The sequence below is a fragment of the Leiobunum rupestre genome, chromosome 6 (assembly GCF_980474605.1).
Source record: "Leiobunum rupestre chromosome 6, qqLeiRupe1.1.hap1, whole genome shotgun sequence".
NCBI lineage: Eukaryota > Metazoa > Arthropoda > Arachnida > Opiliones > Sclerosomatidae > Leiobunum > Leiobunum rupestre.
In genome coordinates this window covers 59393557-59418153 of record NC_143389.1, presented here as the reverse complement: position 1 = coordinate 59418153, position 24597 = coordinate 59393557, and the positions used below count along the sequence as shown (strand labels likewise).

Below are 24597 nucleotides of genomic sequence, written 5' to 3'. Positions count from 1 at the left end.
CCCCTTGCATATCCAAAACAGTGAGGCCGAAGTCGAGATTCAGATTCTTCACCTCGTTACGTCCTCCGTTAACTAATATCAAATTATTAGCAAGTGATATTAGGCTCGTAAAATTGATTTTATAAGCCCCTATACTCTCTTGTTCGTACGACAGCGAAACTGCTGTCGAAGTCATCAAAAACATAATCACTCGAGTACGGCTCGTTTGTTTAACGACTTGGATGTCTAGACGCGAAATGAAATCGAGCCACGAAGATATCGCCCTCTGGTGAGCCCTGAAACGGTAAATACGGCCGACTCCCCAAAATAAAGGAAAGCTAGGTGAGATCCCAAAAAATATATCCATTTCGGGTTTTTAAGGGCGTTGTTAATTCTCTCTTTGTCGAGGAGGGTTTAGCCCCTTTTTTTTTGCGTGTTGAATAATGAAACCAGCATTTCGGAGTTAGTCAGCATTGTCTTTTACGTTCACCTTTCACTGACGGATGCGGGAAGTTGATCGAATGTTTTGTAGTTGTTTAGAATAGCCGTTTCCTCCCGTCGCGCATCGTACGTAACGTAATTTGACCTCACGCCGGCCCCTCTCCCCTGCTAGCCACTTCTCATAAATGCGCGTCGCGCTTACAAAAAGATGACAGCTGCTTTCTGTACACACTCTTGAAAGCCGGATGCTGAAAAAGTGACACTTGGAAATCGTCCCATTATATTATCATTATAACGCCGTAGTGTTCGAGTTATTGTTCAAATTTCTAGTGGCGTTATCAGGGCTCAGACATTCTACCATGGTTCAGACAGATCTGGAAAAACTTAAAATCCTGGAAATATCAGGGAATTAGATTGGTTACAGAAAAGTCGGGGAAATATCAGGGAATTAGATCGGTGACAGAAAAGTAATATCAGGGAATTAGATTGGTGACAGAAAAGTCAGGGAAATATTAAGGAATTAGATTGATGACAGAAAAGTCAGGGAAATATCAGGGAATTAGATCGGTGACAGAAAAGTAATATCAGGGAATTAGATTGGTGACAGAAAAGTCAGGGAAATATTAAGGAATTAGATTGATGACAGAAAAGTCAGGGAAATATCAAGGAATTAGATTTGTGGCAGAAAAGTCAGGGAAATATCAAGGAAATAGATTGGTGGCAGAAAAGTCAGGGAAATATCAAGGAAATAGATTGGTGGCAGAAACGTCAGGGAAATATCAAGGAATTAGATTTGTGGCAGAAAAGTCAGGGAAATATCAAGGAAATAGATTGGCGGCAGAAACGTCAGGGAAATATCAAGATATTAGATTTGTGGCATAAAAGTCAAGGAAATATCAAGGAATTAGATTGATGACAGAAACGTCAGGGAAATATCAAGGAATTAGATTGATGACAGAAAAGTCAGATAAATATTAAGGAATTAGATTGATGACAGAAAATTCAGGGAAATATCAGGGAAATGTTTAGTAAAAATCCGGTAAATTTATGAGCGTTCAGAAAGAGTAAAAATTTACATCAATAAGTTTTTCTTATTAAATTTTTGACTTAATTATTTATTTAATATATAATTATATGGAAGCAATTTAGTATAAATGTCAATCATGAAATTAATATTCCTATAGTGAAAACAACAGGTACCCTTGCACCTGGAAATATCCATGGGAAAACCTGTAAATCGGTTGTATTTATTGAAACCATTACTTACAAAATTAATAAATTATTTAAAGGTTTAATCACGATATCCAACATTTTAGTCCAATTAATGAAGAGTTTCGTAGCCCTGATTTTCCCAATTATAACAACATTATTTGTTGTATAGAGCTAAGATAATAAATAAATTTGCTTTATTTCGAAAGAAATTTAATAATTTTAGGGTTGGTGGTTTTATTATAATTCAGGGGGGTTTGAATATTTGTGACGAAATTTTCAGGTTAGAGGGGGTCTTTCCAATCATTACTTTTCGTTTCGTGGAGATTGGTTGGTCTAAAAAGTAGAATTTTTGAGTTACCTAACAGCCCCTTAAATTAAGAGAACATCCAATTTTTTTACAATTTGTTGGGCAAAAAATAAAATTTTCTTTATTAATTTTTTTTATTTGAAGATTTATTCTAAATATTCTTAGTTAGCATTTTGTATTAGTGGGATTTCCAACAAACACAACATTGTACGACACAGTGGCGTAGCCAGTATTTTTATTCGGAGGGGGGAACACACTATTGAAAAGGATTTGTACGTACGACCATACGTTTCGGGGGGGGGGGGAGGCTTATGGTAAAATGTTGAATCGCGGGAATAGATTTTCAAAATAATGAGGGTCGCTATTACTAAGTTGGCCTAAGATGGCGCCACGCGGCATTAGGCAGTTCCCTTCGAAGCTCGTTTTGGCCATGCATTAAATCAAATAGCGGGGAGCCCCTTAATGTTGATGGCGCCATAACTCGTCCATGAATAATTACGTCAAAAACCCTCTTTACGCCGAAACATCAAAAAATGTTTGCTCTTTATCAACAATATAACGATTTCCGTATCCTACTTGATCGATAAAATGACAAAACCAGGATAGAAATTAAGTATTACATTTCCTTTCGCAATAAAGAGGAAAAAGAGACGAAACCCAGTACATTCCCACCCGAATTTCAATTACTTAAAAATCACCGGGAATCGAATTTCCTTCATTTTCCTAATTGGCCGCTTTTATTTTTCTCTCGAATAAAAATTTCCCTTTTTCCCTTCGTTCATTCCTCAACCTCCCCGCTTCATTGTTTTGTTTACCAAAATGTCCGCAATGTCCTCCTCCTTTTCATCAATTCCCCTCGCCGAGGATGGGGAGGCGTTATCGCTCTCGTGTGACGTCACGATCCATTACCCCCGAGCGGCCAAAGAAAAAGTGATAGGATAGAATGCCTGGTCGAGATAGTAAAGGATGTAGATATTCTAACGGGAACACAGAGCCCGAAAAAGGATGATTCGAATACCTGCGGGGCCAACTCTTTCCGCTAAACGAAGAGTTGAGATTCGCAATCTGTTCTCGCGGGGGCCAAACGACCCCCTAAATCCCAAAAATAAAGATGAAGGGGGTACCGTATGCGAGAGCTAAAAACCAAAACTTTCCACCGTAGTACGCTAAAGATAATATACAGGGTGTTTCAAAAGGTTAAGCAAAAATTTTAAGGAGTTGTAGGGTGAAAAGAGCTCCAGAGAGCTTCAAAGTGTGGTCTACTAGCCACTGAAAGTAGGCTGCAACAAGCGCGAAACCAAGCAGCAGGGAAACGCGAACATTAAGGTTTGGGTTCGTGTGAAGGTAAAAAAGGACTTGTAAACAAATCGAGGTAACCAGCGTAAAAAAGTAAACTTGAACAGTATTTAAAGTCCCTGCTGCTTGGTTTTGCGCTTGTTGCAGCCTACTTCAAGGGGCTAGTAGGCCACACTTTGAAGCTCTCTGGCGCTCTTTTCACTCATTTGTAGCAAAACGTATGGCTCGGCATTCGGATAAGAAATTTTCCGTTCATTTCTTTTATATCCATATCCGAAAATTATCCGAATAAAAACTTATTTGTTGCATATTAAATCGTATAATAGTCGCGAATAATATCCACAAACAAACAGTTAATCCAATTTTTTATGATTAATTGAAATTTTGGTGGTTAATTTATCCGTTTCCCCGAGCTCTAGGAAAATGGGGGAAGAACAAGCATACTTCTCAACTCACCCCCTACAACTCCTTCAAATTTTTGCAAAACCTTTTGAAACACACTGTATATATATATATATATATTTATTTTAGTACAGGGCGCTGATTAGTTGGAACGAACTTGTGGAGAGGGTGCAGTTTATGGGGGTTGTTGTTTCTTTGCCGATCGTTGTAAGCGCCATCTAGTTTCGGGGGGGGGGGAAGAGTATTTTTATTATTTTCGCCTCTCCCGGTGGCGCGCGCGCTGCGTTTTGTCCGTAGCAGCCCAGTTCCTGTCTCGGATTCGCTGAGGAAGTTCGCCGCTTTTTGCGCGCTTGACACTTTGCGCTTCGACATTGTTTTCCAGCCAAACACAGTTCGTACGATAAATAGAGCCCAATTTTCTAGTATTTAAGTAACTTTTCTAAAAGTGCCGTTATGAATCGACCCTACAAGTTCCCAATGGAGTGTATAGACTGTCATTTCAAAGGTATCGTTGCAATTTTTGTATTCTTTGTTGTACATCGCGACACCATTGACAATATCGATACTAATTGTTACGTAATGAAGTGGCGGAATTCCTATAGGTTTAGAATTCCCTACGGATTAATTAGCCGGTGTTAATTATAAGTTTAAAGAAACAATTAAAATCACCTGCGGGTTGTATCATAAGTAACGTAATACCATAAGTCTATAATATTATTCTATAAGTTTGTCACTTTGGGGAATATTTTACTGAGAGCTAGTAACGGAGTGACGTCATCACCAGAAGAAACTCTCCCCCTGGCGAGGCGCTGTCAAAGGCTACGTGTGACGCGTTAGCAAGCGGATGCTAAACTGCGACGAAGCCCGTAATGCAGTCTGTCCTGTGAATAGCTCTCAGTAAAACTTTTGCGTGTGAAATATAGGAAGTGTCACACTTGTGTATAATAATATACACTTATGGTAATACGTATGATACTTTTGGTTTAATGTTAATTTTCTTAGCGAACCTTTTTTTAATACTGACACTCTCGGCCAACTCCGACTTGGACTCGCAACTGAACTGAGCAGTATATCATCATCCTTGATAGTAGCCCGGCCAACTTCGATCTCTCGCGCTACAGCGGCCATCTCATTCGTTGACGTTTCTGTGTTAACCTATGAGCAAAAGATGTGTATGACGTCAGCGCCCCTAGCGGATTATTATTTTTAGAATAGTTTTTACATTGAAGTCAATATAACAACCGAGCGTGGCGCTGAACTCCCACACGTTATAGTACAGTTTATAGGGGGAAAATCCTTGCTCGCAAAATTTCGACGAATGTGTTGGCCGCTGTAGCGCGAACAGCGCGTGATCAAAGTTGGCCGTGGTAGTAGTATATTTCGGCTTGGCCATGTTTGGCCACTAGGGCGCTCTGTGTTCAGTGTGCGCAATAGCTGTGGAAATTAGTTCGGTGATAATGTTTGCTAATTTTCATACTAATTGGTATTATGTTACTTATGGCTGTACCGATAGTCAAACGATCTTCTAGAAACAATATCCCATTACATTTCGGGATCAAGCAGGCATATTTAAGTGCCTATTTTATTACGACAAAGGCTTCGGGGTTTAGTTCTAAGCAAATTAACCCTGAAGGTTTCGTGCACATCAATTTATTGAAATTTATAGCGTTTTCCATTTGACTGCTCCAGAGCTCGCTCCGACCAACATTTCACGTTTCAATTGCGTGCTCTGACCTGCTCCGATCAATTTTCACATTTACCGCTCTCGAGCGCTCCGATATCGTTTTAAACCGATTGGCCGATTTCGATTGATCGATATCGTTTTAGAAGCAAGTTTTTCTCTTTCGATCGGGTACAGATCGAATTAAAGGTGAATCTCGAGCAATTAAATTATTTTACTTCGATCTTTCTACGTATCGGAATCCAATAAAATTAAGATTCAAAAATAGAAAATAAACAGTTAAATAGAGAACAACGTGTAAAATTGTATTTAATTAGTATTTTATACTTTCGTTAGCGTAATTAAAAAATAGCTGAAGTTGAGATTTTAACGTCCTGGTTTTTATTGTAAACATATTTTTTTCTGTGTCAAAAAAAGCGGCTTAAATATCTCAAAGTGGCTATGTTTTTGGGGATATAACTATCTTGTTTACACCTAACTGACAAGGAGAGTACCCGAGGTGTTTATTGCCGATTTTGTTCAAAGTCGGTCGTAATGTAAACCTATATGAGATATGAAATTTCCCAAAAGGAGACGTTGCACTACCCATTCGATTTGCCTTGGCAACCGAAAATGTTTTTGACCACCTAAAACAAATAAATGTCCATTTAAAAAAGCATGGGATTTTCTAGGTTACGAAAAGTTTTTATAAATTTGAAAAACACTAAATGGGTAATTTGGCGCACATTTAGGTAAATTTAATCAAGTTTGGTTAAATTGGAACATTTTTGGGTAAAATTGTAACACTTTTTGGGTAAAATAAGGAAAAAAATCTTATTTTGTTTAAGTGGGCGAAAACATTTTCGGCTCCCATGGCAAATTGAATGGGTATGCAACGTCTCCTTTTAGGAAATTTCATATCTCATTTATGTCTACACTACGGCCGACTTTGAACAAAATCGGCAATAAACACCTCGGGTAACCTCCGTGTGAGTTGGTTAGGTAGCTAAGAGTATGTATACTCCGGTACTCAAATTTCAAAATGAAAAAATAAAATCAAACTCGTTGAATTACAAATATTACTACTATATTGCGAATTTAAAATTAAATTTCGATGAAACTCCGAACTTGTTGAAGTTGTTAAAGGCGTTTCAACCGAAGTTCTACTACAACGCAAATGAGGAAACTGTCCAAAGAGAGGTTAGAATTCCGAACGCGTTTACAATGATTGAGAGGCGTTTTGATTAGTCCGCTAAGATATAGACGTGTAATCGCGTGATCAAGCGAGTGTTCGCGAGCCTATCAAACGCGGATCTCCTTGGCGTCGGTCTTTTCCGTCGAAAACGCCAAGTTCTCGAAATCTATTATTCAACATTTCGGTAGAAACGTCCTAGTTTTGTACATTCCGCTCTGCCTTGTACCGAATTGATAAGGAGAGAAGCTCGGATCGGCTTCGTATTTTACACGACTATAAAGACAGAGAAAACCGTCCCTGGTCCCTCCTTATTGCGTAATCGGATAATTGGACATTCTGTAGAAGAGTACTTTCTATCGAGCGGCTCTCTGTATTGTGTTGGCGTAATCTCCGAGGATCGGGACTCGAATGAGAAAAGGATTTATTCGGCCCTTTTGCAAAATCCACGTTTATCTTTCGCCTTTATACGCTATTTGGCCTTTTAAGTCTGCCTCGGTAATATAATTAAATCTTATATTAGCCGTCCACTGACGGTTAGGGACCTTTTGACTTTTCTCTCAAGCGCGGTGGCGATTTATAAATGGCTCGAATCTTTCCTCGCGTTGTTTTGAGTGTTTCTCGATCGAATTAAAAACAGGGTTGCCATGGTACGTGAAAAATCTGGAATTCCGGGAAAAGTCAGGCAATTTTAATATGGGTCTAAAAATCAGGGAAAATTTCAGGAAATTTAATTTCGGTTGCAAATAGGAAACCTTTACTAAAATATAGGTTAACAAATTCAAACTTTTGACGCAAAATAAGTCAGAGAAAATATCGGGAGATGGTCAGGGAAAACCTGGAAAAGTCAGGGAATTTGAATTTTAAAACTTGTTTGGAATCCAAGCTGCCATTCACCACGAATGTATTTATTTATATTTAAATATAAAATATACAAAATAAAAAAGTGACACCCGTCCCAAGATGTCACTTTCCAAAACCTAGATTTTTGGGAAATCTCAATAATAATAAACAAATATTTAAAGTGGGACTAGAAACATCGATATATTGTAGAAAAATGTCTGATTGAAATGATATTTTCAAATGAGTTTCGTGTAGACTACGTTCAAAATTAATCGCGGGATTCCTGATCGGAAATGAACACTTTGTGGAATTGAAAAATTCAGATATCAAAGCAAATTAATGAATTAATTCCTATCGAAACTATATTCTAATTCCGTGAATGATGAGGACGATTTACAAAAATGAGAAAGGGTTAATTAGTCAATCCGGCGCGCCTTGTTTAGACTAGCCGAAACAATTTTTCATCCGAAATTATTGGATATAACCTCATTTTATTTGTTATTGGAGGGAAAGGGGTGAGGAGCGGAATATTTGGCAAAAGGATTGGCCAGGGAGAGTGCTCGGATATTTCGGTACGCGCGTAACCTCCTACAAAGGCCTACGATACGCTTCTTCCCCTCCGAATCCGCGGTGTTGCTAAGGAGCGTGACATTGCAGATGGCAATGGAAGCTGGATGTGGGGGGGACTAAGCGTCTTCCTCTCGATCCTTTCTCTTTCGCCATCCTCGTTTCGCGAAAATGCCTTCGCTTCGCCGCATCTAGCTCGAACCGCCGAGCGAGGCTGATTTTCATTTTCTAAAAATATCCATCAGGTTTCTACTAAGTTTTATTTTCTCGTAAAATCCCCCTTCCTTCTCGCCCCCCCTCCCCCTTCTCACCCCCTCCCTCACAGCAGTCGCCTCTTCATTAGAGGCCACGGTTGGAGCTGCTGTCTTTGGCTGCCGTTATCCTACGGACGGTAGGATCTAATATATTTCTTCCCAGTTTTCCTTAATTGACATTTACAAGTAAAGAAATCGTTTCAGGATTTATATTGAATAACAGCGCTTATGACTGTATATCAAAGGGAGAACTTAGGCTTTTAATAATCGTTTGAGAGTTCTTATTAGTCAAATTACCGGTTGTTAATGTACGTGTGTTGAACTTGAACTTATCGTACGTACAGGGTGCTCGTAATTTCGCGTAGAAGGTCAGATTTTGGATTTATTTTGGGGTATCATAATATTCAGGAATTTTGGAATGCTTATCCTGCCGTACCGCGTATGGTAAGATCGCTCTGACGGCTTTGGCCCCGCCTTCGAGAAACAAAATCCCCTCTGCGCGCGCTCCCCTCTCACGTTGTTGTTTGTTAGTTAACATGGTGACGTCAAATAAACCGTCCGCCACATCGAGACGAAAATCTGCCGCGATAAGCATTCTAAGTAGAGGTATGTATTCCTGTAATATTTTATAGCTGAATTTAATTTTGAAAATTGTTCGTTAATTTTCAAAACTAAAGGCAATCGATTTCAATGGCGTAGCAAACAATTTGTTTGGGGGGTTCAAGCTTCAAGATTCTGAGGGGGAAAGTTTGACTCAGAATTACTTATTAACGATTTTCTTAAGGTTTGCGGGTCCAGACCCCCCCCTTTGACTGTACTAAATTTCCACCCCTTCTCGACCCCCTCTTAACATTCACATACTTCGACCCCCCTCTCCCTTGACGAATTTCTGGCTACGCCACTGCTCTGCCAGTGTGCGCCTCCCCCTTATGAGTCAATCAAATCGACGCGGTATCTCATTGGTTCCCTGAAACGCACGACTCCACGCGATTGGCGCGCTCGCGTGTGACGTTTTTCTAACTAGTATATGGTGCCAGCGGAGACAGTCTAATAGACCATTCTATAAAATACTAATTATGTGGTTATTTACTTTTGTATATAGAGAGGCTGAAGGTTTGGCCCGATTTTTCATGAACCAGGGCGGCTCATTATTATCTTTCATCTGGCAAACACGCAACACTGGTTGGCTGGTCGATATAAAACGTTACTAAATAAATGTAATATGTCTAGCCCGAATAAAGACGGAACCATGTATATCGGCCATGACATTAAGACGCCCGTGGTAGTCACGTGAATCTTTACCAGGGCTGCGTTCAACAACTCTAAAAAAGCTCAGTGCTGAGCTCAACGGTCAGCGGTTTTTTGCTGAACGGGTTTTTTGACTTCCGGTTTTGACGTCACGTTGATCATCGGAGACTCAGCGGAAACATCGGCTGAGCGAGATGGTTTTTCCGTTGCTCATCGGTGTCGTGACGTCAGTCGACAAAGTTAAAGGGGGGGGGGGGTAGCAGACGAGATTTTGTTCGTTAAGTCAGCGAACTATAAATCGTACAACAACTTTTAGATTTTTGTGACGTAGCTTTGATTAAAAGAACTCAACGATAACTCAACGGTTTTTCTCCGTTGATAGTTCGTAGTTGTGGTCTACTTTCGTTGCCATGGTCACGTGATCCTTTGCCAAACAAGATCGTGTGGTGTTTTCCCTCGTCATCGGTGACGTAGACTAGTTTTAAGGCGGAGCTTAGCTTTAACGTATGCTTATGACGCTACGAGCAAGCACCGAATAGAAATTTCTAACCGTTTATCAACTCGATAAAAACCTTAAAGTTAACTTGTTAAAACCTAAATATAACGATGTAAATACCTTAAACATAATGTTGTAAATAGTCTAAATATGACGCTGTATATACTTCAATTGTAACACTGCAAAAAAGTGTTTTTTTTTATAGTCTGCGTTGTGGCTTAAAAGTCAATATTGACTTAGCCCGTCACTTTCCCATGTAGGAAAAAATGGAATGATAAACAATAAAAATTATTATTATTATGAAATATGGAAAAAATACTCACTTTAACTCGAGGCACGAATGAGTTTCGAGATAAAATATTTAATCGTGAATTTGTCTCATTGTGGCCGAACAATCAGTAGAACAATAGCTCACACACCGTGAAATGCCGATAAAAACAAAACAAGTGGACCTTTTTTCCAGCACTTAAGGATTCTTCCGGAATAACCTTTTATCGGAGAGAACGGTTTGCGAGAGTCCATTGTCGCAACGACGGATTTCTTTTTGTCCGGAACCTCGTAATTAGCCTTATCTCGAGCAAAAAACCTGTCTCTTTCTCGCGACAGCCTTAACGCGAAAGTCCACGTTAAGAAGCCGATCTATTTAAGTTGGGCAGATAAAGGACTGCGACTCTGATTACCCATATACTCGCCCGTAAATCTCACCATTAGCGAACATTTTCTCTCGTTCACCGCTCGCCTTCGTTGGTCAAAAAAAAATATTAACCCGGCGTGCTAGCGCTGTCACGGCCAACCTTATACCCCGCTTCGTCGTTCTAATCCTTTCTATTTGATTTGGCGGACAGTTTTCTTGGATCGCTGATACCGAGATTGTATACAGGTTCACCTAGCCGCAACTGTAACGTTTATTTTCATGATAATGGGAATATATATCAGCCTACACGAAGAGAGAGAAAGAGCCTGCTACCGTATGGAAGTGTCTTCCACCCTTACTTGGAGAAAAGGTGGAGGGGCGTGGCTTATCAGTCGGGAATCATGGGTTGAGAAGGGTGTTGTTCGCGTATTCTTTGATAGCCTGAATTAGACCCCGACGCAGCCGAAGTAGGTGCCGGCGCGCAAAAATATTGCATTAGGCCTAACGGGAATTTTTCACGTCAACGTTCACCGTCGGGGCATTTTTGCCCTATTAAAAAACAGCCTTTATTGCGCCGTCGCCGCCGTGATTTTCTCGGGGCGCCGCCGTCAGTTTAGATATTTTTTAATAGGGCTACCAGATTTTCCGTTGATATCAGTCTCTTTGCAGTATTTTCTCTATCCCGTCTTTATCACGTCCTACAATGAAAACGAAATTTCATATAAACGCCGCGCCATGCCGCCGCCGTTAAATTTTGGTTCAACGCGGACGCCGACTAAAAAGTAGGCACACACCGATTGCGCCGCCGCCGATTTAAAATGACCGAATCGCCGCCGCCGGTCAAAATTTCGCGGCGTCGGGGGATAGCCTGAATACATTCGTCTTGATACTAGGTATTGTCCGACGTATTGGCTACGTTCAGCAGCGCTCATCGGACTCACCGATTGGTAATCGCTGACATCGGTTTCCTATTGTACTCGCGTTTCCGGTTTTGACGTCACGATGGTCTTCGGTTGCTCACCGAAGTCATCGGCTGGAAGAGCCGGTTTTTCAAATTACTGGCGTCATTACTGACGTAAAACTACTATAAATTCAACGCCATTTTATAAAAACACCGATGACTGAATAAAATCAACTTACGACGTCATTATGACGAAAAAGCTCATCGATTGAAAATATAAAACCATCGGGGGGTTTTTTTTCGTTGACATTTACTGAACGTACCCATTGCCTTCCTCCAAAACTCTAATCTTTTTAAATTGAATGGTCGTCAAAGATAACTTTGTAATGCCGATTTCGAAAGTCATTGGTAAAAGATTTCTGTCCACCTATTTTGTGAAGGACTCGTTTCCTCTACGTCTGAGGCTATACAACCTCTAATCTTTGTAGAGAGGGGAAAGAAGTTGTCAGACCGAAAGACGTTATGCCATAGGAGAAGTGTATCTTCGCGAGATAGGAGGAACGCCATTTTCACTCAGTTTAAATTAATCTGATTCTAATCTACTTCATAATCATTCGAAATACGTATTTTTCAATATTTTTTCCCCAGCTTATAAAATATCTTCATTTCAAATAACGTTTATTATACCTACATCAAAATAACGTAATTTTATGCCCCTCTTAAAATAACGTAATTTTATGCCCCTCTTAAAATAACGTTTATTATACCTACATCAAAATAACGTAATTTTATGACCCTCTTAAAATAACGTAATTTTATGCCCCTCTTAAAATAACGTAATTTTATGCCCCTCTTAAAATAACGTTTATTATACCTACATCAAAATAACGTAATTTTATGCCCCTCTTAAAATAACGTAATTTTATGCCCCTCTTAAAATAACGTAATTTTATGCCCCTCTTAAAATAACGTTTATTATACCTACATCAAAATAACGTAATTTTATGCCCCTCTTAAAATAACGTTTATTATACCTACATTAAAATAACGTAATTTTATGCCCCTCTTAAAATAACTTTTATTATACCTACATTAAAATAACGTAATTTTATGCCCCTCTATCTATATCTATCTCTACTTTATACTTAGCTTAAAATTCTGTAACTTATAACCCAGCTTAATCCACAAATAGATTAAACTAGGACTATATAATTTTATACCTAGTATAAAATAAGCCGATTTTATTTTATTTTAAGATAATGAATTATACAGTTATTAAAAACGATTTTAAAATGAACTTTGGTAAAAGACCTCGGATGAAATTGTCTCTTCTTCGGAGCGAATGAAGACTAATCTTGTAAATGATTATGGTAAACTTTATAAACCAAAATAAAATTAATAAAACGTTAATGATGGCAATTTGTAATCCTAAAATCTGAATTCCCACGAATACGGTGATCCCAGTAACGAGGGGTTGCTAAGGGGATCTCATTCGCTTTCGATTCGGCGGCATTTCCCTTTCATCTTTTCCGAGGGCATTCTGGGAACCCTAAACGAGACAATATTCTTTGCTGGCCGAAATCAGCGGATAGAAATCGGAGCGAGGTTGTAATAATTACGAGAGGGTGGAGGAAGAGAAGAGGGTGGTGAAGAGGACCCCCGGCAAGTACTTAGGAGAGGGAGTTGACCATTAGCGCCGGGACTACCTTTTTGGTCGGGCTGCAGTCACGAAGATTGTGGGCGGACGACATCGAGGAAACTCATTATTCGAGCCTGTAGCCTTTTTCCTTTCCCGACCCTCATTGTTTCCTATTATTGTGACTCCAATAATAGCGTATATTCTAGCTCCTGCCTTCTGATATCTGCCGGGGAATAACCTTTCGACGTGTTTATAGAGAACATTTCGTCAAGCTAATTTGACAGCGTTGTTTAAGTATTTAGAAGTTTCGTGTACGCTTAGAAACGTATATAAAGGTTTTAGGTAAAGGTAGATCCTTCCGTTATTTTTAGCTTCCATTTCCCGCGTAGAGTAGCAACAAGCTTTTAAAAATGTATTCCACCTTTTGAAAACACTTCACGAGTGCAGTCTGGCGCAACGGGCGACCTTGCGACGGTTCTTTTTACACCCTCGTCACGACCGCTACAATGACAATCTGCATTCCTGATACATCCTACCAGATATCATTATCGCTATTTTATTCGGAAGCCACGCGCGTATCGTTTTTGGGGGAAAGTCCTCTACGCTCTTCATTTAATTATAATCTTTTCTTATTATGTTTTTTCGGCGGGATCTTTAATGAACTCATTAACCCGGGGAAGAGAGGCCCCGCTAATCGCCACGGGGGTTCGGGGGCGCTTTTTTCGGGGGCTGGTTGCCATGGCGCCGATAAACTGGGAACTCCCAATTTTGTCCACATTGGAGAAACGGAAAGATCGACTGGCGGAATTGTTTCGCGGAGGGTCGCGTCTCCTCTTAAACGCAAGTTGGCCAGTCTGATAATGCTTCATTCGGGGCTTGTGGGGGGCGTGTTTTCTCGCCGCCAGAAGCAGAGTTTGCCAGATGTACGATCCGGATCGTATTTGTACGATAATTGAACCCGCGGTACGATATACGATCCGAAGGCTGGATCGTACGGCGAAAATACGATCTTGCGAGAAAATACGATCCGTGTAAAATCTTTTTTTTAGAGCGGAAACCTTGATATATCTTTAAATATTGCATCTTTAGCAAAGGTCATCTCCCAGATTCCAGACTCCTACTTCCAAACACGCTCTTGCGGTTTGCGGGAGGGGGGGGGGGGGCGTGATAATTGTCGCCACGAATCGGAAATATTTCCAAAATATTTTCTCACGTGTTTTATCGTACATTAAAGTGAACTAAATTATACGACATAATAGGTTTAACAAACTGTTTTTTTAACTTTAAATATCTTGTGGGTGGGGATTCCACCAAATTTCTTTGTAAAGTACCAAATTAGTTTTTAAAAATAAAAACTTCTAATTGATTATTAGCTTAAATTGAATAAATTCATTATACATTTACATAGAATAAGTCTTTTAATAAAAACATATTTGTTTTAGGTAAAATTATGATACTAAATTATATAAAACTTTGAAATTTTAATTAAAATCAAAATAATACATAAAAATAAAAAAAAATCAATAAAAATCCGATTTAAATAAAAAATCTATTTATTTTATTTTTTTAATCAAAAATTGGCCAACCCTGTTTGGGCTTAAGTGACTTGTCTTCAGCCGTACGATCTTTCTTAAGCTAGTACGATCCAAATCGAAACTCGGTACGATAATCCGGCGCTTGGAGTCTCGGAAACCCTTAGGAGACCGAATTCAAAGGTGGACCCCGAAGTTACCGATCAACAGTGACGGCGATCCCGTGGGGGCTCTGGGGCTCGAGCCCCCTCAGAGAAAAACAAATGGGGGCAGAGCCCCCACAGAAATAAATTTGAGGAAAATAGTAATCAGGGAAAAATTTATAATATCACTGCCTTTATTTAGGTCCGAATTCAATCTTTTTACAGAAGTTATTTTGAGATTGCAGATTGCGAGTAGCATTAAGATGATATAACCGTAAAATTGATTCGTCCAAACAAAAAATCGCCCCGTCGTGTACCCTAAAATACCTTCGTATTGTATTTAATTATATATCCATGTACGCAGATATTTTTCTAAAGATATCGACTTAACTTTTATTATCAATGTATTTATTAAAGGATGAGATATTAGAAAGAACACTTTAAAAAATATATTTATAGTAAGAAAAATTTTGAGCTGTACATTTTCTTGCTTAAGTTTTAAGTATATGGATTTGTGGTTAAAAAATTAATTGCCCGTGCCCCCACAGAAATGTTTTCCGATCGCCGCCGCTGCCGATCAACTAGGTATATAGCTGGTTTTTAATTCGGTACAATTCGCGTAATGACGTGCCCAGAAACACGCCCGCGTAGTCGGAATCCGCCCCCCCCCCCCCCGCGGAGTAGGCGCTGTATAAAGCGACCGTCATTATTAAAGAAGGCGGTGGAAATGGCCACGATGCTTCTGCTACTCGGTTCCAGGGCTCTCTTTAATTGGCGCCCTCACTCTAATTCTTTTCTCCAGACGCTTTGATTCTTTGCGTGGACGAGGGAGGGCGCTCTAGACCCAAACCCCGCTCGTGGGGGGAGAGTGAATATCCTCTTGATGGGGGCCAGGGGCTACTTCCGGCGCGTGGGGCGGGCCTGTGTCTGACTCTCTCTCTCTGTTCGGCCATATGTTTCCCGGCGTACTCGTGTCCTCGGTCAAGTGAGTCAAGTCGGATGTGCCACTATTCCATATGTATATTTTATACTGGCGTACTCTTGTCCGTCGCGATGGTGTGAGGAAATAGCCTTAAACGTGCTATTTCGAAGAGTGTGATTGTCGCGTGAACTTGGCCACGGTTTCCGCTAAGAGAGGCGTATAATTGTCATTTAGATTTGGAAATGAGTGGAATGCCATTATTATTGTCAGGGCTGTCCAGATGATCGATTTATACGGTACGGAATGTACCTAATCAAATCCGTCGCGGTAATTATTATATATGAATATATTTACGCGTGACCTCCCCTATACGTTTGTTTCACCTTGAATCACTGCTGAACCGATTCTATTTAGCTATTTTGGTTAATTTTTGGATTCAGTTGATTACGTTGGTTGTAATAATAATCGCATTTGACCTTTCAACCATGCGATAATAAAAATGAAATTTGCAACAAGCGTTTGCATTTTACGCAAAGTCTATAGTTAGGAAATAGCCGTATATTTTCAAAGCAAATAGCGTCTTCAAATAAAACCCCTTAGACGCTTCTCCGTATTACATCAAAACGATCGTGTAAAATATCGCCCCCTATCCTTGCAATAGCGTTAAATATTTTATTTTCACCCGATGAGAAGCTCAAGCTAATAAAATTACCCGTAACTCTTTTAAAAATAGTTTACCTATTGTAAACTATATTGATAAAGATAATAAAGATGTTTCAAGTTTCATATTTTAGTATTTAGTTTTATTTTGTTCAATCGAAAATAATAATAATTACGTTTTAACACCAAATACTAAAAAATAATCCAGGGCTAATAATTGAAAGCTATTTTTGCTAGGAATTTAATATTTTGAGACAAATTAACTCTGGAGAGGTTCTAAAAAAGTGATGGAACACACTTTTCGAATTTTAAGCGACTTTCCAAACCTAACGGTTCTCGAGATAAATTTTGGATGACCTTGAAGACAGGGTTCAAGGTCAACCAAATTTTAATAGTCTATGACACCTTAGAGTGAATTTGTCCTTAAATGTCGATACTTTAAAGCAAGTACTTTCTATTATTATCTAAATTTTTAGCACCTAAGCATGATCTCTTGGACATATTTATTTATGACCTTTTCGTTTTTGGTATTTATTTTCTTGGCTTCCTATTGGCCAATTTACATCGTTTCTGAGCCACTTCATCATAAAATTTGATGGCGCACATCTTTCTAATTGGATACGAGTCTCTAAGTCGAACGGTTCTCGAGATAATTTTGAATGACCTTGAGGACATGGTTCAAGGTCATTGAGTGGAAAATATCAAATTCCTAGCAAAAATAACTTTTCGATTATTAACTCTAGATCTTTGTTTTGAAACATCCTGTATGAGAACTTGACAGTAGAATAACACCTTAAATTTACGGCAGTTATTTAGTGCCCATACGAAGGCTTTGGAAATCTCAAACAATCGTAACTAATACATTAGGCCGAAGTCATTCGCCGACGTCGACATCTATCGGGCAATCGAGACATCACACTTTAAAGACTATTTATTATAATAATCAGCTAGGCTAATACTCAAGGCACCACCTTAGGTCTAAATCATCAAGTGACTTATAAAACCATCAATTCAGGTGGCCGGGTTACAATGCGTAGGATGGTGGTGGCAAGCCCTTCATGCCACGCGAGCCAACAGCACCCTAAACTAACTATTACCGTTAACCTCTACAATTTTTAAAGGAAGGGGACACCGAAGAGCTCGGGGGAAAACCCCTTAAACCAGTGGGGAGAGAACTTGCAAACTCAACGCGGAAGGAGTAGTTCCGAGTTTTCACCCAGTGCCACAACCTGGGATCGAACCCGGGTCCTCTTGCTGCGAGGCGAAAGTGCTAACCACTCCACCATCCCATCGCTGAAATCGTTCCAAATTGAATAAATTATAGTTTAAAATGTAGACAATATTTTCTCATTCATATTTCACCACTAATCTCCCAGCAGTCTTTTAAATCTATTTCCCTCGATATGGCGGTGAGAAATTCGCACCCTCTCTTTCAGTGTTTCTGAATCCGAGTAGGAATGGTCCTATCGTCTCCGAACGTCCAAACACGAGGGCCTTGTAAAAATAATATTTACCCGGCGAAAAAGCGATTGAGGAAACGTATTAGCTGTATACATTGGAGCAGGCATGGCCTCCGTACCCTATACACCCCACCTAGTCACACCCGCGTCGCGCTTACCGTACACTACCACCAAAAGCGTACGTATTAGAAAACCATCTTAAACAACGCTACCCGGTGAACCCGCATTTTTTTCGTTACGTGTAGTATAATATAGTCAAGAGCTACTTCGTAGCTTTAAGCAAGGGCGGGGCGAGCCTTAAACGTACGACGTAGACTTAGTACGGCCACTACCTGTCACGGTACTATCGGGTAACCCGACGCGGGCCGATAGTGGTGAGGCCACTGTCTTTCAGCTTTTCCTTTGAATCCCGCAGCGGACGATCGATGCTTTCAACCCCGATTCCACCCCTGTTCATTGTTGGCCGTGGAAGGGCGGGGGAGTTATGAGCCACCCTGTCTCCCTGGGGGAAGTCAAGAGCCCAAACAAGGGATACATAAAGTTGGCCAAATAATCGAAGGTTGTCCCCTCCCCAGCGCGATCTTGGCTCTCAGCTTGTCTTCGGTCTCTGTCTCTTCTCTTGGTTGTTGCAGCCTCTTTTATTTATTTATTGTCTGCCCTGGCGTTTCTTATTTATCTAAACGACTGCGCCCCTCTATCCTTAAGATGATCAACGCCCCCCTACCCCCAATCTCTCCATTCAGAACTCTTCCTGTATACAGGGTGTTTCAAAAGGTTATGCAAAAATTTGAAGGAGTTGTAGGGGGTGAGTTGAGAAGTATGCCTGTTTTTGTCCCATTTTCCTACGATGAATTAAAAGAACGCCAGAGAGCTTCAAAGTGTGGCCTACTCGCCCGTGGAAGTAGGCTGCGACAAGCGCAAAACCTAGCAGCGGGGAAACGCGAACATTAAGGTTTGGGTTCGTGTGAAGGTAAAAAAGGACTTTGTAAACCAATCGAGTAAACTTTAACAGTATTCAAAATCCCTGCTGCTTGGTTTTGCGCTTGTTGCAGCCTACTTCCAGGGGCTAGTAGGCCACACTTTGAAGCTCTCTGGCGCTCTTTTCACTCATCGTAGGAAAATGGGACAAAAACTCAGCCACTACAACTCCTTTAAATTTTTGCATTTACCTTTGAAACACCCTGTATATGACCCTGGGGCATGTATGTAGACCCTAGATATCGCGTACCAGGATGGATTTTTTTATGATATAGGGTGGTGGATATATTTTTTAACCACCATCACCCAAATATATTTTATATATAAAGTGAGGGGCTTATTCATTTTTTCGCTCCTATCCGGCACCCCCTCAACTCGGACCCTATTTTGCGTCCTTACTCTTACTGCCTCTGAGGCTGAAGTTTATGAAATTTTGGTTCCAGTAATTGTCATTTATTCCGTATTCTTTACATCGAAAAAAATTCTACTTTTTTCTGGAAAATAACTGCTCTACTTAGAGATTGTGGATTTTGATATAGTTTGGCCAATCTCTGATCAAATAATAATACTAAAAAAAACGTACAAGCCCACATACGCCCAATTAGTGAAAAATTGCTATAATAAATAGCAGAAATCCATACCTCTAATTGGAATGCTTATCCTGCCGTATCGCGTATGTTAAGATCACTCTGACGGTTTTGGCCCCGCCTACGAAAGAAAAAATCCCCTCTGCGCGCGCTCCCCTCTCACGTTGTTATTTGTTAAGTTAACATAGTGACGTCAAAAAAAACCGTCAGCCACATCGAGACGAAAATCTGCCGCTATAAGCATTCCAAGTAGAGGTATGGATTCCTGTAAATAGCATATGGGGTTCGGAATTTGCAAATTTTCGTACGGGATATTGAATATCAAGGTTATTTCGGAAATAAGAAACTGATTTTGAGATATCGGAGCACAAATGTTTTGTTGTGTTTTGGTTTTTTTAGGCTGATTTCGAGATGTTGGAACCGATTTTCGCCCAGATTTCTAGATATTCAAGTTGATTTCGAGATCTCTAACATCATTTTACTCTAGAGGGTACTTGAGTATTACGAATATCATACCTCTCATATAACGTCTTTTGATTAAAAATAAGACAAGAATAAGTTTAAAAGTAACTAGAAGTACCTTATGTTAAGTTAAAAGGAACCACCTGTGGACTGATTTTTCCCACACGGTACTGACGAGTCCCAAATAGGACGAAACCGGTCTACCGTTGGAATTTCTGGCTATTTAATTTAATTTTTCACTCGAAGATCTATTTGGTCCGAGTTTCGCGTCTTTTTGTTTGCTCGAAGACCTATTGGTACGAGTTATTAGTCAGTTTTTTAATTTCTTCAAATTTGTTTAGGGTTTAGCTTTATTATCCCTTTTCATAATGGACTAATCTACTTATTCGCTAATTATATAATCCTTTAGAAGTACCTTAAGCTAGTTACGTTAAAAAAGTTGCAGCGTGGAACTTTAAACATTTTATTTCTATTGCGCGCTTGCTCGTAGCGTCGTAAGCATACGTCATAACTAAGACCCGGAACGGCCGCCATGACATTAATTTCACGTCACAGATCACGTGGAAAAACGACGCACGATTCTGCGAAATAATCACGTGACCACCATGGGCGTATTAATGTCATGGCCGACCTATACGCGTTACCACGAATACAAGCCACACCCACGAGCAAGCTACGAATCGAAGACGCGCTAGTTAACCATAATGGCATTAAAAAATTAGTGCAACGCCCTTTTGCGCGTGGCCAACTTGTTATCGCGAGCCTCAGCTCGTTACCTTTGGCACGCTATTCGCGGAGTGTTTTGGCCCGATCAATTTTTTTCGAAGCGTGGGCGGCCGAGCGTGGGATCATACGCTCGTGGTGTGGGTGCCCCCTTACCCTCAGATGGACGGACGGACTCGGTGACCCCTAGCTCTGCCCCCCGACGTCAGCCGCCCCAGTTTCTGTTTGCGGAGAAAGACCCTTCATCCGTAATAATAGGTTTCGTTGCGTGGAACCCGACCATCAATGGTTTCGCGGGCATTCCGCCAGGACGACCGGGGATGACCAAAAATGGACCACTGAAATATGGACGTCTGGAATTTTCTTGCCACATTGACCACCGACAGGGGGAGCTGGTGAGAAACGTCGATATACATTTTTTTATCGTTACTTTTCAACAATGGATCACGTAGAACTGTTACGTATATATTTTTCTTTCTCCGGGTTGCGACGTTCGAACCGTTTCCTTTTTCAAGCCAAACGTCCGCGTGCCGACGTTTCGCCATACTTCGTAACGTATACGTTGCAAACCTTTCTGTTGACGTACGAACGACGGGAAAGTTGCGGTACGGATTCGTGGCGCGATACTTTGTCGAATTCCCTCCGGATGGTTGCTGGGTTTTAATATTCCCTCAATGTATATTCCTTCGGGGTTTCGACACGAAAGATGCGGAACACTTCACGTCCGAACGGGAGCGTCTAGGTTTCCGCGACGCTGCGCCGACGTCGCTTTCCGGAGTTCCCTTTCGAAGCGCTCAATCTCTCGCGGAGTGTTTTTGATACGTGAGATACGGATGATGGCGAAGTTACCCGCATTTATGAATAACTCAAAGAAATGAGAACCTATAGCTTTTTCCCAGTCGTCTTTCGAAAAAAAGTAAATGGAAGTTACCGATTTGGAAATACCCATCAGGACTGGCTTTTCGGCTCTGTTTTGGTCGTTTTTAAAAAGGTTTTACCGCGGGTCATGTTGAAAATGACTTTGAAAGCGATGTCAGCACTCCCGAGGGCAGTTGCCCGATCCCTTTTCGCGAGTCAACTTCAAGTGAGCCATGTTTTAGCTCCCGCAAGAAGTATCTGTTTAAAGTATTTCGAACTTCCAAGGGTTGTCAAGTGCTGGAAAGCTATTCTGTAAAAATCTAAAATTACAAAAAAATCATAATCCGTCAAAAATGTACGGAAGGAGAACTGCAGCGCCATCTATCCTAAGAAATACGAACTATTATTCATTTTATTTTTCTAATGGTGGTTTAAAACTTGATTGATTCGTCTAAATTATCTATTTATTATTATTAATTAAAACATTTTGTAATAGAAAAGTGTAAGCTGTCTGCAGTATTTGGAAGGAATAATTTTTTTCTTTAACGTCGCACGGTCAACTATGAGTTACCGAATCGAAGTTGGCTGTGAAAAGGTAGTCACGTGTTTTTGTTTTCCCATTTTAACCAGTTGGTTAAAAAGAAACAGATATTTGTCGTCAGCTTAAGCTTTTAGTTTATGATTTGATTAAAATACCAGATATAGCGTAACATACTCCTACTGCTTAAAATTGAGCTTACACAATCGATAGTTTGATATTTCGATATCCGCCCTTCTCCACACGCGCATTGCCATTTTTGACGGATCGAGATTTTTTTGTCATTTTTGATTTTTACAGAATTATAGACTTCCCGGTGTCAAGCAACTCAGTGGTCCTATAATTCCTATAAAATCCTATATTTTTAAACCTATCATGTATTCTGCTTAATTTCTTGCAATTTCCTACAAAGTGCTATATAAGTTTGAGTTAGTATATGTTTCCGCTATATTTATTTAGCTTGATGGAAAACTATCTCTACGCCCTCTTTCAACCGTCGGCAATTGCGCCACCTATGTTCATTTCGATCACCAAAATCCCTTTATCTAAACTTTTAATTTTTAATCTTTTAAAAGCATTTTTGCGTTTTTTTTTTCAAGTTAAACTTGCATATAATAACCAATATTTGAGAAATTCGCTAGATTACTTAGGCCTAAGTGGTGCCTTGGGTATTAGCCTAGCTGATAATTATTTTTAATTCTAGTCCCATATTATCTTAACAATAATTTTGGTATTTTGTATAATCCTAGAAATTGACAAATAATCCTGTTTTTCCTATAAGGAATTAGAATTTTTTTAGTTGGGCTTCTTGTAATGCATCTGTAACGCGTTTTAGTGTGGTATTTAATTTTTATTTTACGCGCGATTTGATGATTGTTTAAGAGCATAACAACTAAAATTACGCTATAATGAAGTTTAAAAATATTAATCTACATTAAACATTTATTGATTACTTTGAAATTAACGCAGTAGACATTTGTAAAATGGATCAATACAACACGCGTCGGACCCTTGAGAAATTCAACAGAAAATAGGCTCAATTCGAAATACCCGCCGCCGATTTACCGGAAATTCGTGCAAGTATCTTTCCGCCAAATGTACTAGATATTTGGCCTCTCTTAACCTGCAACTGAATTATAGTCATTATCCCTAAGTATATTTTTGGTACCAGTATTAGAAGTAAAATAAAAATATCTATAAATCTATATATTCATTAAACCTAACTAAAATTACGGGTTATCTTTATTGATTTAACGTGATTAAATAAGAAGAATATTAATTTTATAGCGCTTGTGATTTGTCTTTGTTAATGGTTTTGGGTTATCAAATACGGCGCCACATTTTGGGTTACAAATATATTAGTGAAACTTATTTATGAACTTGGTGAACTTGTTCGCGGAATTTTGTTTTCACTTGAGGGCGAGAATGAGGATAGAGGAGGTAGATTATGAGGTGTTCTGGCCTCCAGGCGCCCTTTCGTTTAATCAGAATAACTGATGGTCAGGAGTCAGAGGGGCGCCATAAATAAGCGCCCTCGCCTTCCCTGCCTGGCGCGCCAGAGGGAGAAGGCGACGTAATCTCTTTTCTCGGACTTCCGGCTGACCGCCATCAAAGTAGCCCAGCTCGCGGTACCATCTATTGGATGACCCGAAAAATGCAAGATCGTGCAAGTTGGCGGCCAAAGAAGGGGAGGGGGGGGGGTGAGACTCCTTTTTCTTATTTCCGGTTCCTTTTTATTACACCCAGGCTCTCCTCTACTCCTACTGAATCCAAACGTTATCTGGGTTACTTTACTTTACGAACGCGGTGCGAAAAAATTGTAGTTAAGTTAGTTAATTTATCCTTGAATTTTAGCTTAGCTTGCATCGCGAAACTTAAAATAACGCCATGGAGTAAAGCTAAGGTTTCGAAAATATTTATTCGTTTCAGTGATAGACTTTAGTGAATTGGATCTCATTATCTTGTGGATAATATAAACTGCTTTTCAAGACGTTGGCTCTCCTTAGTCTTCTTCCGTGTTAATGGTTTTAGAGTTGTTCCACGCGAACGCCGCCATCTTTCAGTGGCGTAAATAGCCTTCCCGTTGGGTCTGAGACGCGGGCGAGCCTCTCAAAAATATATTTAGAAATAGACAAAACATATTCACCAGAATAAGAAGGACAGACAAAACATATTCACCAGAATAAGAAGGACAGACAAACCATATTCTCCAGAATAAGAAGGACAGACAAACATATTCTCCAGAATAAGAAGGACAGACAAAACATATTCTCCAGAATAAGAAGGACAGACAAGACATATTCTCCAGAATACGAAGGACAGACAAAACATATTCTCCAGAATAAGAAGGACAGACAAAACATATTCACCAGAATAAGAAGGACAGACAAAACATATTCACCAGAATAAGAAGGACAGACAAAACATATTCACCAGAATAAGAAGGATAATCCCCAGAGACGTTAGATATACCAGGTTGATAAGAATTCTTGCAAGTATAGGAAGTTTTTTTAGTTCGGAAAAAAGAACAAATAGTTTCGCCGTTCTCGTTCTTTGTACAAGATTATTATTTAAGAATGTTATCGTGATTATTTACAACAAATTGATTGAATTGCAACTTTTAAATATTTTTACTTAAAAAAAACAAAGGCTAAACATTTTTT

General features: G+C 39.8%; 1 protein-coding gene across 1 annotated transcript in view; it reads left to right on the top strand.

Moving 5' to 3' along the window:
• The first annotated feature begins 3957 nt into the window (after positions 1–3957).
• Positions 3958–24597, top strand: part of LOC149942855 (uncharacterized) — a 132981-nt gene continuing 112341 nt past the window's right edge. Inside the window, exon 1 of the mRNA XM_090177636.1 lies at positions 3958–4142. The gene's annotated coding sequence lies outside the window, so the exon portion shown is untranslated. The remainder of the gene's footprint in view (positions 4143–24597) is intronic.